We start from the raw sequence: 16,001 nt of genomic DNA on the forward strand, positions 1-16,001 counted from the left end.
TTTGTTTCAGTATTTTTATTTAGATTTTTAAAAATTGAATAGCAATTTATACAATCAAAAAAATATTAAGCAAAATATTAAACAAAGAACGTACAATGCTGTGAGGACAAACACAAAAAAGGATATAAATAAATAAAAAGTAAAAGTCACCACAAATTTGAAAAGTCTAAAAGTTGTTCATCATTTCCATATACAAGAAGAATTTACAAGATTACACCTTTTGCAATTTTGCATTTTGGAATTTAATCTGCCCAAGTATGATAAAAATGTGATTCTTGCCTCTGAAAGTTCATTATGCTATGTCTGTCAGTGATTTTTTTTGTAATAAGGGAATTAAGAAAGCATTTATAATTGACAAATCAATAGTTACATTTTCAAGAAATTTAGGAATGTTATGCAATTGCCTTAAGTAAATTGACAGTTTGCTATTTTAAGTGAATTGTTGGATTGTACAAATATGGTGGATACAACAAACCTAACTTGGGAAAGCATTCGAGAGACTGTTTTGTAATTATACTCATTTCACTAAAAATGTTGCTCCAGAAGACCCTTTCCAAACATAATTTGTTTAAAATCCTTCCCCATTTGAAATGCCAGACAAAGTACTGATGAAATGACAAAGACAACTGAAAGCTTTAGTTTCAATTTTAAGAAAACAAGAATAGAAAGATTTTATATCTGTAAGAGGGAGGTTGAGGGGCTTCCAAATATCTATTATAAATAAGCAGAAATATTCAATTCCATTTATAGTGGAGCACCTAATTAAGCAGAGAACTGATACAGATATTATATCAGTAGCTGGCAATCTTTTGAATTATATTTTTCCAGATGAAAAATTTCCCCAGCATATATAAAATTAATACTGTTTTACTAATACAATATTTCAATTTTTTAAAAAACATAGTTTTGATAGGTGGCATTTTCCTCTAGTCTTTCTGATGACTGTTATAAAACTTTAATACAGATCAGATCAATTAATTTTTTTTGAAGAATTATAACTTTTACAGGATTATTTTTATATCAATTTTGGGCCATGAAATAGACTGGGCTATCTGCCAGTTATACTGCTTTTTCTGGCAAGAGCTTAGGTAAAGTCAAGAATTTGCCCCTATATAGGTAGTCCTCAACTTACAACCATTAGTTTAGTGGCTGCTCAAAGTTACAGCACTGAAAAAAGTGACTCATGACTGGTTTTCACACTTTCGACTGTTACAGCATCCCCATGGTCATGTGATCAAAATGAAGGCCTTTGGTAAGTTGCATGTATTTAGAACAGTTGCACTGTCCTGAGGTCATGTGATCACCATTTGTAACCTTCCTAGACTTCTTCTGACAAGCAATGCTAATGGGCGAAGCCAGATTAGCCTCATGCACGGTTCACTTTAGAACTGCACTGATTCACTTAATAACTTAACAATGGAAACTTTGGGCCCAAATATGGTTGTTAAGTTGAGGACTACCTGTACGATTTTTGAGAATTTAACATTATTTGACACAACCAAAAGAAACAAGGTCAAAGATTGATGCAGTATGCTCTTATTACAAATTATGAGTTGTCTTTCCGGTTTAAAAGATGCTTGGAATACTGATTTAGGAAATCCAATAATTGAATTAAAGTGGCAATTGGGGAAATCAGGATTTTTTTTTCCTCTAAGCAAGAGTGGCAATTGAAGGTGTTACATTGGTGGTATTTAGCACCTGCTAGATTATACTACACAATCATTCTTCAAAATGTTGGAGTGGCTGTAAACAATAGGGATAATTTTCCTTATGTGGTGGACATGCAATTTATATATATATTACACACACACACACACAAATTTAGATGAAGCCAGGTGATGCCAACTGGGAAAAGGGTAATTTTAAAATATCCCACCAATCAGTATTTTTCAAAGAATTTTCCAGCAAGAGGTTGTTAGGATAGGCTGCTAGAAATTAGCTTGAATCTCTTTAGTATGGCTTGGGACTTCTTTTTTCAACTCACCTCTATGAAAAATAGCCAATGCTGTGGATCATCCAGCCCTAAAATCCAGAAGTAATATATTTTAACGATTTAGCACCAATCTTTAAATACAAGGGGTAGCTAACCAACTACCTCATCTTGCACTCAGGAACTTAGTAAGAGATTAGCTTAGATATTAAGCTAAATCTCTGCATACAAAAAGATATTTGGGGGAAAAGGGAAATTCAAAAATTGTAGAAAAGGCAACAACTGCACAAACAGAATTCCAAATAAAACTGCCATTAGATTAGCTAGTTACAAACTTACCTGCCTAATAAAATATTGGGTTTCAACATGTGTTCTGAGTTCATTGCAAAGAAGCTGGAAAGAAAAAGACCATAAGGGCTTCCACATTGGATGTTATTAAACAGGCCTTTTTCGTCTTCTCTTCCTTCTCTACCAGATTTGCAGCACTTTGACTAACTTCTAAGTGGCAGAAGAGTTAAGAACGCTGCCACCTAATGACTGGAGAGTTCCACAGCCAGTTTTCCCACCACTTATACCAGGGGTGTCAAACTCAAGGTCCACAGGCTGGATGTGACCTGTGGGATGCTTAGATCTGGCCCTGCAGGGCTGCCCTGAAAACAGCAATGGAGCCTCTGCCAGAAAAAAAATGGAGCTCAGGAGGGCCACGTGAGCCCCCCCAAGCTCTGCTTTTGCTGGCAGAGGACCGCAGGAAGCCATCATGATCGCGGCCCTCCTGAGTTCCATTTTCACTGGCAGAGGGCTAGCAAAACAAACTAAAAAAACAAAACAAAAGAATAAACGTTTCCCTTTTTGCATTTGAGCATGCAAGAAGGGATAGGAAAGAAGAAAGGGAAAGAAAGAAAGAAAGAAAGAAAGAAAGAAAGAAAGAAAGAAAGAAAGAAAGAAAGAAAGAAAGAAAGAAAGGAAGGAAGGAAGAAAGAAAGGAAGGAAGGAAGGAAGGAAGGAAGGAAGGAAGGAAGGAAGGAAGGAAGGAAAAATAAGGAAAGATGGGAAGGAAGAGCGAGGGTGGGTCTGAGGGAAGTCCTGCCTTAGCACTTGGCCACCACACAGGTGCTTCTGACATAAATGAGGTCAAATTGGCCATGCCCTCACTGCCAGCCCTCCCCCACCTGAGGTCAAATACAACCCAAATACAACCCCTCAATGAAATTGAGTTTGACACCTCTGACTTGTACTGTATACAAAGGACAGGATCCTAGAACATTTTTTAAGAAAGAAAGAAAAGAAGAAAAAAAAAACTCCAGAAAATGAATTATCTCTGTTCAAGCCATACAATAGATGCTTTGAAGGTAGTGTTTGTTCTATTAAAATCTAGAGGTTGTTTGCATCAAGCAAAAGCAAAACATAGAGAATGAATGAATGAATGAAACTACAAATGTCAGCAGAATTACCACCCCATAATCTTGATACTGTTCAACTTTACAACACAGAGCTAACAGCAGCTCTTCTTTCTCTCCAAGGTCTTTGTTAGGTTTGCAGCTTGTTCCTGGCCAATGGAAGGACATCCTTGGAAAAAGTTCACCAACCGTATCAAGAATATGTAACCTAGGAAGAAAAAATTGTTACATTTTTTTAAAGGTAGTGGTGGTAGATAAGAGAACAGAATCTCAATATAAAAGATAATGTGTCAATATGTCGCAAATTGTACACATGAAAATAATATTAATGTCCCCCGCCCAGATTCCATCTAAATCCTGAAGTTTGGGTCACTTCCAAAGGTTTTCTTTTATAGTCACTGCACAATATTCTAATGGTAACACCTTCCACCTTGATAACCTCTTGTGCTTTTCTACTAATTCTTCCTGCACTTTTTTCTTAGTGGAAAATCACAATTTAGAATGGAAGTTGGAATTGCAAAGGGCTTTGGATTTAATACCATAGTGCTAGGAGTGCCTTGTCTGGAAGCATTATGAATCAGAAGTGAGCATTTCTGTTTCTTAACTAGGAAGCTGATTCATGGGCAAGTTAAATCCAGTTGAAAGTGCTGTTTGGCAGTTGGGTGGGGGAGAGATGGTAGGGGTGAAATTTCTCTTTTTCACGTAAACTCCCTCTCAGAGACACGAACAAGTCAGCTCAGTTGGCCTGCTAGCTTGTTGAAACATGGAGAATGCTTGTGCCCTTGATGGGTAAAATTCTTGTTTCATCCTAAAGCCACAAGATTGTAAATAACTATACTAAAGAGAACAAGTTTTTTTTCCCTGGAAGATGGAAGTTCCTGTTAATTTTTTGAAATGCTCTCCAAATCCACACAATTCAGAAATTATTTGACAGATTTGGTACATTATAACATCATTTGAAATGTCTGCTAATTATATTTGTGATGAATTACCTGCTGGCTTTCCTATTCTGACTATTTTAGATCCACATAATCATAGGTTCAAGGCTTTTTACTTAAGATGGCATATTTATCATTTATAAAATAGTTTTGTAACATAAATTAGTAACCTAACAAATAGTTATACATTAGTCCAGTAGGAATAAATACTTTAATCCTCTTATTTTGGATTATTCATCATTTTATAAATAGAAATGTTAAAAATAAACACATACATTCACGTTCAGAACTTTAAAATTAAACTCAAAAATAATATGTTGGCTATTTTTAAACTAACATATATATTATCATTTTTCTGTACTATTGTTTATCATTAAAAATCTGAAACATATTATTATTAAGCAAATAAAAATTTGGCTTAAATGCAGATCACAACAGCCAAGTCATCATTGACAGAAGAAACCATTGGAAGAGAATATCTGAGTAGGTAGTCTTCGATCTATGACTGGTTACTTAACAATTCAAAGTTACAATGGAGTTTACTTGTGACCTGCCCAAAGAAATTACAACTGCCGTACCCCCCCAGTCATGTGATTGCATTTTAGGTGCTTGGCAACCAGCTTGCTTTTTAAACTGATTGGAGCATTCCGTGGTCACATGATCACATTTTGTACCCTTTGGATAAGCTGAATTTAGAGTTCTCACCATGTGAATCATTTAACAACCATAATGACTTGCTTACCAATCATTGTAAAAATGGTGGTAAAGCTGAGTCCAGTCATGCGATGATTGGACTTACAACTGCAATAACTTACAACCCAAATTCTGGGGTCAGTTGTGGTCATAAATCAAAGACTATGTGCAGCTCACGACTGAATGGTGGAGTCCTTGGTTGTCTGCTTGCAGACTTTTCATTGTCAACTAGATAACATCTTCAGTGCCAAAAGTATTTTGGGTAATACTGAAGATGTTACCTAGTCTGCTAATGAAATATCTTCAAGCAAACAACCAAGCTCAGATAGGATTCCATAGAAGAGAAAGAATCTGTAACTCAGCTTAGTCATGCCAGGGTAAAAAGTGTGTGCATGCATTTTGTTCTCCCATTTCACTTTTTTAAAACTTTACTTCCCCCAAGGCAACTGGCACCGATGCTAAGGCTATTTCTCATAGCCTTTTCACCCCTGAGGTTGGGGGAAACAGGGTATTTCCTATTAGACTTCAGTCTCCCTCAACTTAATTTTTCTTCCTTGTTTGATTACATTATTGGGGAAGGTCAATTTTTTTCTTGCACCCTCCTCTATCCACAAAGCTTGCAAGCTAAGTGCTTTTTAATGATACAAGAACCCTAACCCTAGCTGAAATTTTCAAACTTTAGGTTATAATTTTTTTAAAAAAACCTCTTTGGATATCCCTGCAGAACATAACATCAAGAATACACCCGGGTGATTCTGAGGCAGTAATTTCTCTGAACCCAGCTCACCTCACAGTGGTGTTGCAGTGCGGAAAATAGAAGGAATATTATGTGTCTTTGCCATCTTGAGTCATTTATAAAAATAATAAAGAAGGGAAATAAATAAATTTAAGAAGTCAAATTAAGTGAAATCTCCATAGGTACAGAGCAACAAGGGAAAAAATCAGATCCAATCTTTTGTAGAAAAATCCACATTACTGAACGCCCTTTTAATACTTTGAGTACAAACCTTTTAACAAATTGGAATGTACAGTATAGTCATTCTTGTTCACGCCCCATTACATTGAAGCCATAATGTTAAACACTATATAATATGCATTACAGAGCACAGAGACATCTGCCTGGGCACATGGAAGCCACACCCTAAACTAGGGTCGAAGTGCATGAAGCAAGAGAGTATTAAAAATAATCTTTGTGGCTAGGACAGAAGCAAAGTCTGATGTGGAACTGAGGTCAAAAATCTATGACTCTAGAACTCTTCCAAATGCTCTTGTCAATCTGTACTTTTTAATATGACAGTAGAAAACGATTAAATACACAAGGGCCATCTTAGTTAAATTTAATGTAATTTTTAATCAGTCCAGTTTTTGCCCTGGATATGCCACTCAAAGATTATCAGCTGAATAAACATTTCCTAATGTATGAGGGCCATATGGTTTGAGGATGACAGAGAGATGTAAAACATTGAATGTATTAAAAAGTGGCCATGTCACCATACAAACTCTAGTGTGGAACCAGCCACTATGACAGATACCATTGATAATGTGCAATTAATTGTTTGAAACTACTATGGAGGGCACTAATGAGATGATATTCGTGACTGCCTGACTTTCTACGTTCACTGGGCAGCTACTATGAAGTCTTAAATTATGAAGTCTTAAATGTCAGACTTGCCTTTGGGTGATAGAGGGTCAAGCCGGATGAAATGTTAAATTGTGTGACAGCAATTAATGTGCTGTTTTAAAGAATTACAAATAGAAGCTACAAGGGTATCCAGAGAAGTGAGACTGCAGTGAATAGGAAGGAAGAATGGAAATGTGTTATTTTCTTATTTAACTTCAGATGGTCCCATTGAAGATATCAGCATAGTGTTCCTGAGTGCTAGTAGAAGGCCCATTTAGTGTAAATGCATGTTTCGGGAGAGCAAATTTTAATGAGACACACAACAGAGGGAAGCATTAATCCTTCTCTCGTCACTTCCTGCAGCTCTTCTGCTATTCCACATCCTTGCCTTTTGCAATGTCTCCTATAGCAGTACAGTCAAAGTCAACAGAAACTGGGGCTGAAAAAATAGTTAATAGTAGATGAAGATCTCTATGGGCTGTATATAAAATAACACATGACTTTCACATGACCAAAATATTTCAACTGCGACTTATGAATTTCTGCCTTCTTTGTTAATATGTACTTTTTATTAAATAATTTTTAAACAATAAAAACAATACAAATTTTAGAAAAAAAGTAAATAAAGTAATAAGCAGGTGAAAAAGATGCAAAGAAAAAGAGAGAAAAGTTATAAAGCAGCAGCTTCCAATCTTCTTAATAGTAGTTATCTTTGTATTTTACCCTCTTTAAGATTACAACATAACTTCCTTCTTTCCATAACCTACCCTTCCCAATCATCAAATCTACGAATCACAAATTCATTTTTTTCTTCTTTCCGCAAAAAATCCATAAGGAGTTTCCAGTAGCTAATAAAGGTAGTCATTGTCCTTTCTCTAATCAGACAAGTGCCATCTCTGCTAATTCTGCCATCTTCACCATTTGAGAGCATGGGCATTTGAGAATCTTCCTGTTGTTATGCACACAATACCCTCACAGCACTTATTATACTATATATAAAAACAATTTCCACAACTCTTTCCTAATTCTCTATCCATTAATCACAGCAAGAAAAATGGTGGTTTCAACTGAATTTTAACCTTAAAAATTCTTAAAAGTTTCATTGTATGATTTTGGAGCCACCATGTTACTTTTGCCTATTGATTCTTCTTGTTGCAGGCCAAACATGCAAATGACAATCACATGACTGCAAAACAAGGTAATAGTCATATATGTAAGGATTTTTTTTAGCTTTGTCTTAACCCTGAACGGTCACTGCATGAGACAGTCAGTAACTAAAGACTACCTCTGCTTAGTTTTAAAGTGTAATGTTATGTTTTGCTGTATTTCTATTTTCCTACATATTACCCAACTGCTTTTAATCTGCTTTGGGCTGCACTCAGGAGTGTTGTGGGCCTCATACCTGACACCTCTGTGCTACAGTGTCAACCCTTTGGAATCCGAGTGATAAAGTTCATGAAACAGGTCTACGCATTATAGAGGCCCAAAATCCAAACTATAATCAATAGCTAAGCAGTCTGAATAATGTGTGAGGATAATGACACAAGGCAATGAAATACTGTAATCATTTCATGTTCAATAGTTACTACTATTACTAAGTTACTACCAGTAGTGGGATTCAATTTTTTTTTACTACCAGTTCTGTGGGCGTGGCAGGGGAAGGATACTGTAAAATCTCCAGTCAGAGGTGGGATTTGCTGGTTCTCCGAACTATTCAAAATTTCCGCTACCAGTTCTCCAGAACTGGGCAGAACCTGCTGAATACCACCTCTGGTTACTACTTAAGATTTACACAGAGGTATTAAGCAGTTAGCAGTTTACTGGGGAAAAAGGATGAAGACTGGGTTACTGAGATTATTCTCACTAAAAGCATAAGGCAAGAGATTTAAAGATGTTAAACCGTTAACCAAGGTTAATATGAAAAGGTTATTATTTGATTTTTTTATTTGATATTTATTATTATTATTTGATAATAATGGCTGCATTTGAGAGACCACCTCTCCTGTTACAGCTACCTGTCCCATTAGGTCCAGCAGGAGGGGCATGTGGCAGGTTGAATCGGCCAAGGAGCTTCATTCAGCAGGATGCAGAAAAAGCCTTTTTTGCCATGGCATCCACCCACTGGACATCATTTCTCTCTCTTCTCCCCAGTTGACCATTAACCCGTAAAACTTGGTTTTCCCATTAGGCCTGAGGATCCTGTGCTAGTGTGGAGACCATTAAAGGCTGTATTGTGTGTAGGATTAAAATACACTTTTTGTTGCTATCATTGTTTTAACTGCTTTAATTGTAATGGTTTTAATTATGTTGTTTTGACATTATGTTTTTTCTCATTGCGTGCACCAGCCAGAGTTACAAGGTAAGATGGGCAGCTCTATAAATTTAATAAATAAATAATAAACAGTACTCCGTGTCCTAGATTGGCTGTAAGACCAGAGGCAACATGGCTGGGGGGCAGGGAGCAGAGGTGGTATTCAGCAGGTTCTGACCAGTTCTGGAGAACCAATAGCGGAAATTTTGAGTAGTTCAGAGAACCGGCAAATCCTACCTCTGACTGGAGATTTTACAGTGTCCTTCCCCTGCCAGGCCCACCAAGCCACACCCACAGAACCGTTAGTAAAATGTTTTGAATCCCACCACTGGCGGGGAGGGTCAGGATGTCGATTGACAACATGCCACATTGACATCCTACAGGCTCTGCACCTTTGGTCTATGTGCATGCTTCTACAAAAGGGATGGAGCTTGTATTGCAGTGGCACAATGCCGCTTTTGTCATTTTGACGAAATTGCCAAAACCTGTGTGCACGCCTCTTTTGGACAAATAGCATGGGGGTGGTTTGTTGAAGTTGATTTAATGGGGGGAAAAACCCTAAGAAAATGATAGAGAAGGATTAATTACTTTCTGGGAAAGAATTATCTGTCCTCATTCACCATCAACATATGGATGTTGGTTCTCCTCTGACTAGCTGGCAACATTTTTCTATTGGGGAATTCAACAAGAGGGAACAAAATGAAGTCTTCACCTTAGGATTTGGGAAGGTGATTATTAAACTGTCAGATAGGAAGAATAAAGAAATGAGGGGTCCTTGGTGCTCTCTGAGCTTGGCTTTTTGCAGACGTTTCATTATCCAAACCAGAGGTGGTATTCAGCAGGTTCTGACCAGTTCTGGAGAACCGGTAGCGGAAATTTTGAGTAGTTCGGAGAACCAGTAGTAACCTTCCCCCAAGAGTGGGGAAGGAATGGAGATTTTGCAGTATCCTTCCCCTGAAGTGGGGTGGGAATGGAGATTTTATAGTATCCTTCCCCTGCCACACCCACCAAGCCACGCCCACAGAAATGGTAGTAAAATACTTTGAATCCCACCACTGATCCAAACTAGGTAACATCATCAGTGCTAGTCTTAGTAATATCACAGCATCAATGATGTTACCTAGTTTGGGTAATGAAATGTCTGCAACAACCAAGCTCAGAGAGCACCACGGACCCCTCATTTCAACCCCGAGTTACAAATATTCTCCTTTATTAGGAGATTCCTGAGCCCAATGAATAACAGGCAGGCTGTTGTCCTTGATTATCCTAAGCAGTGGCCTTTTCTGAAGTGCGGTGAATGGGCAACAGCAGAGGATATGATAAACTCCAAATGTTGGAATTAGCAATTATACCAGCGCCTGTATTTTCATATTCAAAATCCAGAAAAGTATAAAAAGCCTTTGCCTAAATAGGAAGTGGCACAGATTTTACTTGGTGAGTAGTTCTGTACGTCTTGCTCTTTCAGCAATGCCTGCAATTTTACAAGGGTTACCAGAAGGATGGAAGCATTCAGAGCCTGCGTCAGGGAAATTTAAAGTGTCTTGCCTAAGTTTCAATATACTCAGAGGGTTTCTCCTGTGCCTTTCAAGTTGGAACGGAGCCTCTCCTTTCAGCTGCAGGAGAGAATGCATGTGAACTTCCTAGCAATTCCCCTGTTGTTGGGGCGTAGGCATCTGCAACAAATCTGCAGCAGGGTTGTTGCCAGCTCTCTTGCCTCCTCCTATAATTATCTGCATAGCCGATATTACCACAGTGGGGTAAAGTGCAATGCAGAAATTCCAACTGCAGTTAAGTACCTCACAAAAAGGTCTCCAGCAACTGTTTCATACATTAGCTAACATATGATTGATTGGTAATTTGATGAGCTTAAGGGCAATGAGGGATCAGAGACAGCAGCCACAGTATACAATAGTGTATAGTGTTGGCCAGTGATATTTAGAAAAGATACCATCATACAGCAGCCATGCCTTAGGGCGAGTGTATTACAGTAAGTGTATTGTTGGAATAATGGAAATGACAAACAAGATCAGGAAAAAAAAAAGCAAGGAAGATCAGGGGCTGGACAATTAAGCAGAGTACCAAATTAAACTTCCTGGTGTATATATGTGGTTTGTTTAATGGCTTTCCTGATAAGACTGGAACATAACAACAATGGATGGAATTTTCATTATGTTTTGTTCAAAAGATTTCAGAAGAGCTTCTGAGAAATTGCCTAATAGCTAGTATCATGATTTAATGAAGGGAAAAGCATGTTTCAATATCTTTAAGAGTCATACCCTTGCCTGAAAGTGTTAGGCCTGGGATTGCTTTTAGTATTGTTTTTATTTCTTATTGCGTCAACATTTTGTTGACTTGGAAGCAGTCAACCCTTTCAGGTAGACCAGACCAAGAAAGAGGCATAAAACTATTCTGATTCAGATTAGGTATACAGTAGGAACAACATTTTGCGAGTCTGATTGAGCTTTCTTCCCTCCCTCCTTTATATCATGAATTAGCAGGGTGCCCAAAATATTATTGTAGCTGTGCAATGTTTATCTACCCTGGCAAGTCACTCTCTCTCTCCATCAAGGTTATGGGGGGGAGGGAATGTCATGATAAGAGCATTCCAAGAGAATCTGACTTCCCAACAGTCCCTTTTCAGCACATAAAGTTGCCATCAAGTGAGCTGTTCACTGTGATATTTTCAGCCTGATAGCAGTATTGAAAGGAATTGTGCATCCTGAGCCAACCCACTCATACATTGAATGTGTATGTTAACTGTATTAATTTAAATAAGATAAAGATTGATTTGGCCCAGAGAGCAACAGACATTCCCCACAGTAGCTGCCGTGTTCCACATACTTTAAATCAATCTATGAAGTCAATCTGTGACTTCAACGGTGGCAAGTATCAGACTGTTTTCTTTAATGTTGACAATCCAATTGTCATTTCAGTCATTGTCCCTGTTTTAGGAAGTCTGCCAAGTATACTCTTTTAATTTGACGATTAGAAGTATCCCAAATGTTTCACTCCTCATTTTTTCTCAAAATATCTTTTAACTGCAGTGATAATTTATCCCCATAATTAGATGTAATAGGCTAGCAAATGAAGAACACAGGGTTTGCTGGCTCAAATATTTTAGTTCTACATTCTGCTCCCACAACAGTCAACCAAATCCCAATGGGATATCCAACAGCATCCTCCCACTCATTTCCCAGGCAACTGGTATCAAGTTCTCTGCCTCCAATCCTGACAATGAGAGTTCTACCCATTACAACTGGCAGCCACTTCTTTTATTGTCTCTGCTAGAACCAAAGTTGTTTCTGTCCCTTAAAGTAGCATTGTCAGCACCAAATTGCTAACTCCTTTCTGAATTCTACAACAGATCAGAGGAAGGCATGGATTTCAATCCATGGCCCTGAAGGACTGACTGAAATGTGCCCATCTTGTTTAAATCTTTCCAGAAACAAGAGCAAAAGAAATGAGGAAACTGGGTTATAAGAGGATAGCAGACTCGACTAGAAAGACTGAGGGATAAAAGGTGATTAACAGATGAGAAAGTAAAATAATTGTAATTATTATTTTTCAAGTATACAGACAACATGAATGTATCAAACAATTCCATCCAATACACAATATTCTGAATATTTACTAAGTTATTGGATGGAGTATTAAAATTCAAAAGATGTTATGCAGCTACTGTGATGGATTTTATGTAGGTAAAATATAAGAAATCTGGGGAAGCCTCGGCTAATAAAAGGAAGAAGGCATCTGGATTCCTATAAAAGTATGTGGACTGTACTAGAAATTGTATCCTTAATACAAGCATCTAACTTCTAGTCACATTTTTATTTATTTCTATCCCATATTTATTATTTTTATAAGCTACTCAAGGTGGCCAACATACACAATATTCCTTTCTCCTATTTTTCTAACAACCATTTGAGGTGGGTTGAGAAGAAAGAGAATGACTATCTTAGTCACTCAGCTGGCTTTCATGATACAAGAAATGGTAGAAATATGGAAGGAATACTGTGATTCCCCCCCCCCCTTTTGATCATTAAAATGTGGGTGTGTCACACACAAGGCTCTGGACACTCTTATTGCTTCATGGGAAGCTCCTGCGTACTCCACCTATTCCCCCCCCTCCCCATATTCACAGTCAATAGTCTGTTAGGGGAGAGAAGCCAAAAACATTACCCAGATTTCTGGGAAGGAGAATGAAATAGCAATATGCAGAAAACATTAAGTGTTTTGTTTCAAACTGAAAATAATGTGTCTCAGAAGCTCTGCTGAGCTATTCCAGGAAGGCTGCAGTTTGGCAAAATTGAATTGTGGAGCACTCCAGATGTTCATGGTTTCAACTGAAAACAAAAATAATAAAAAAAAAACAAAAAAAACACAAACATCTAGAGGCCTAACTGGGTGAGGACAGCAAGATTGGCATGCCTCTCTTCTACTCTTGCATGGCTTATGTACCAGCCTCCCCAGTGCCTTCCTTTAAGTAAAGACAATGGTGATGGTTAAGGGGAAGCAGGGAAAGGAAACCCTTTATAAAATCAGAAAGGGAACGGGTGAGTTTTACTGCAGGATACCTATATCCTTCGCTTTTTCCTGCTCTCCCTCACTCCCTTTAAAACACTTCTGTCTAGAATACACGTTTTGGCCCAAGCCAAAACCAAACACACATTTCAATGCAAATACAAACCATTCCACAATTAGCTGTTCCATACATGGAACAGTTTGTACATATGACATTTTTCACATCCTAGAATGAAGTCTGTAAAAAGGAAGCAATGATATTCAATAGGATTGCTGGACAGAAGTCTTCTCTTTCCCTCCCATCCTACCTGTTCAGGAACTTTTCCATAGCCATTTCCCCCAACTTTGCATTAAAATTATGAGGAATATATTGGAAATCATGTGTCCGGTGGGAAAAATGCAACCATGCTGTAGTAGCAGCTGTTTTTTTCAGTCTCAATATTATGGATCATAATAAACAGATTTGAAAAAAACCTTTGACTGCTACACCTCAAAGACTATCTATGTTGACATTTAACATGAGCAATATATTGGACTTAGTGTGAAAGTCCTTTTTTTCTATAGCAAAGACAGGGAATTCTATGGTGTGAAAGATCTCAGAGGTTTTGAATGTGTCTCCAATGGGAGCAGACATCTCCTTTTTATTCCATTTTTTTTCTGATTTTGAAGACAGCAGAAATTACTCATTTTATGTTTGTTGACAGATGGGGATAATGACATATGGTCCACGCCTCCTCTTGCTCTCTTTACCTCAAATTTCCAGGAACTGCTTCCAGCTGGACATTATTTTGTTGTTGATAAATCCATTTATATTATCACTATGTAAACTGCATAAATACAAAATTTCTATTTAAAAAGTCTATTGTTTCAATATTTATATTATACAATTTATCAATTTATTTTTTGGAAATAACATTATAACAGAGGACTACTCATATTCTTTTTATTCTTTTTTGGATTATTTAGATTTGTTATTGTACTTATTCTTCACTCTGAATTTTTAAAAGGATGGTGTTTTGCATGTAATGCAACTAAATTTTGTCTTTGCATCACTGTCAAACATTTCTAAATTTATTTTTGGACAAGATATTCATAAAATAAATATACCTTGATATTGTAATGAAGTAACCATTTGAAACACATGAAACTATTCCTGAAAGTTGTAATTATAGTAGATGTTACTTTGAGCAATAAGGAGCAATCCCCATCTTCCTTAGTAATCAGCTTGTTCCATGAAATGCATATTGCAGGATGTGGTATTTATCTAACATATTTGGCAGCTCTAAATGGACAGTATTCCCTCAGCCTCATTTTCTAAAGATGTTTCAAGATTGGCATTTTTAAAAAAGGCAGACATTACTTCATATTGAAGTAATTTATGATGGTAAAAGTAGGAGAGAAGAAAAAAAAATGGGAACATTGAATGAAATACAGTAGAAATGTTAGACAGATCTACATAAACCACAAAGGATTACTAAAACAAAAATGTTACCACACTACAACTCTTGGGGATTATCATTTTCCCTCCCGAGATCAGCCTTCAACCTTGGAAGGGAAATCCATCACTATGTTAGCCTTCCATTTTCTTGATGGCTTCAGTTTTCAAGTCAGAAATTTTCAACTTTGGAAAGATACAATATAAACTGATGGATCATCTTCATCATCCTCAGCCTATTTAGATCTGGCATCTGCATGTGGAGCTCAAGAATGCTAATATACTCAGTAACTTTTCTTTTGGTTTCCCAGGTCCCAATCCTGTGTTTTTACATTAAAAACAAATATTTTAACTACACACAAAGAGGCAAATAGAAATTTTAATTACAAAACAAGAGGAATATAGAAATGGAGAGCTGTACCTGTAGTTTGGAATTGTGTTCATAGCCCACTTCCCCAAATAGCAGCATTAGTAATAAGAGTAAGAAGCATCCTATGGCATGGGTGGGGCATACTGGAAGAGTTAGTAGTTAGTATTCTGATAAATTGATTCTCTCTGAATATGCCCCAAATAGCAATCCTTTTGTGAATGAATGGGCAAGCTACCCCAATCTTTTACAGCCCTAGAAGGTTGGAGGTACCTCATTTCAAACACTGAGAATGTCCTCCAAATATTTCCCTTCACTGCTATTTAGGGAGGGAAACCTTACAATATTTTTTTAATCTGGTAAAATACAAAAAAAAAAAAAAAAGCTCTTTCCAATCTTGTATCTGGATTACCAGTGTGCTCATTAGACTGATTTTCTTAGAGCTGTGGGTTAAACTTGTTTTAAATTTCTTTAGCTAGTATGCTATGTGTGATATCAGATGCAGAATAACAGCAACAGAATTGGAAGGGACCTTGGAGATCTTCCAGCCCAACTAGTTGAGACTGTCAAGAAATTTCCCCTTAATTCCAGGTTGGGTCTCTCCTTGAGATAATACGCATAATGCAACTTTTAAAATTGATCTTTACTTTATATACTGCCTGGGGAACTGAAGTCCTTATATCTCTAAAGTTCCTGAAGTTGAGAACCATTGATTTAGATGATAGTCTATATAAAAGAATGCTAAATATTTATCTAGCTTTGTGATCTTGTTTACAAAACCAAAATAG

The 16,001-nt window shown here is 37.1% G+C and overlaps 1 long non-coding RNA gene across 1 annotated transcript in view; it reads right to left on the bottom strand.

Moving 5' to 3' along the window:
• Positions 1 to 16,001, bottom strand: part of LOC148133139 (uncharacterized) — an 18,680-nt gene continuing 2,679 nt past the window's right edge. The window contains exon 2 of the long non-coding RNA XR_015746513.1: positions 1 to 3,535. This is a non-coding gene — a long non-coding RNA (uncharacterized LOC148133139). The remainder of the gene's footprint in view (positions 3,536 to 16,001) is intronic.

The sequence above is a fragment of the Notechis scutatus genome, chromosome 1 (genome assembly GCF_049901735.1).
Source record: "Notechis scutatus isolate UNSWTSFEM ecotype Mainland chromosome 1, rNotScu1.2, whole genome shotgun sequence".
Taxonomy (NCBI): domain Eukaryota; kingdom Metazoa; phylum Chordata; class Lepidosauria; order Squamata; family Elapidae; genus Notechis; species Notechis scutatus.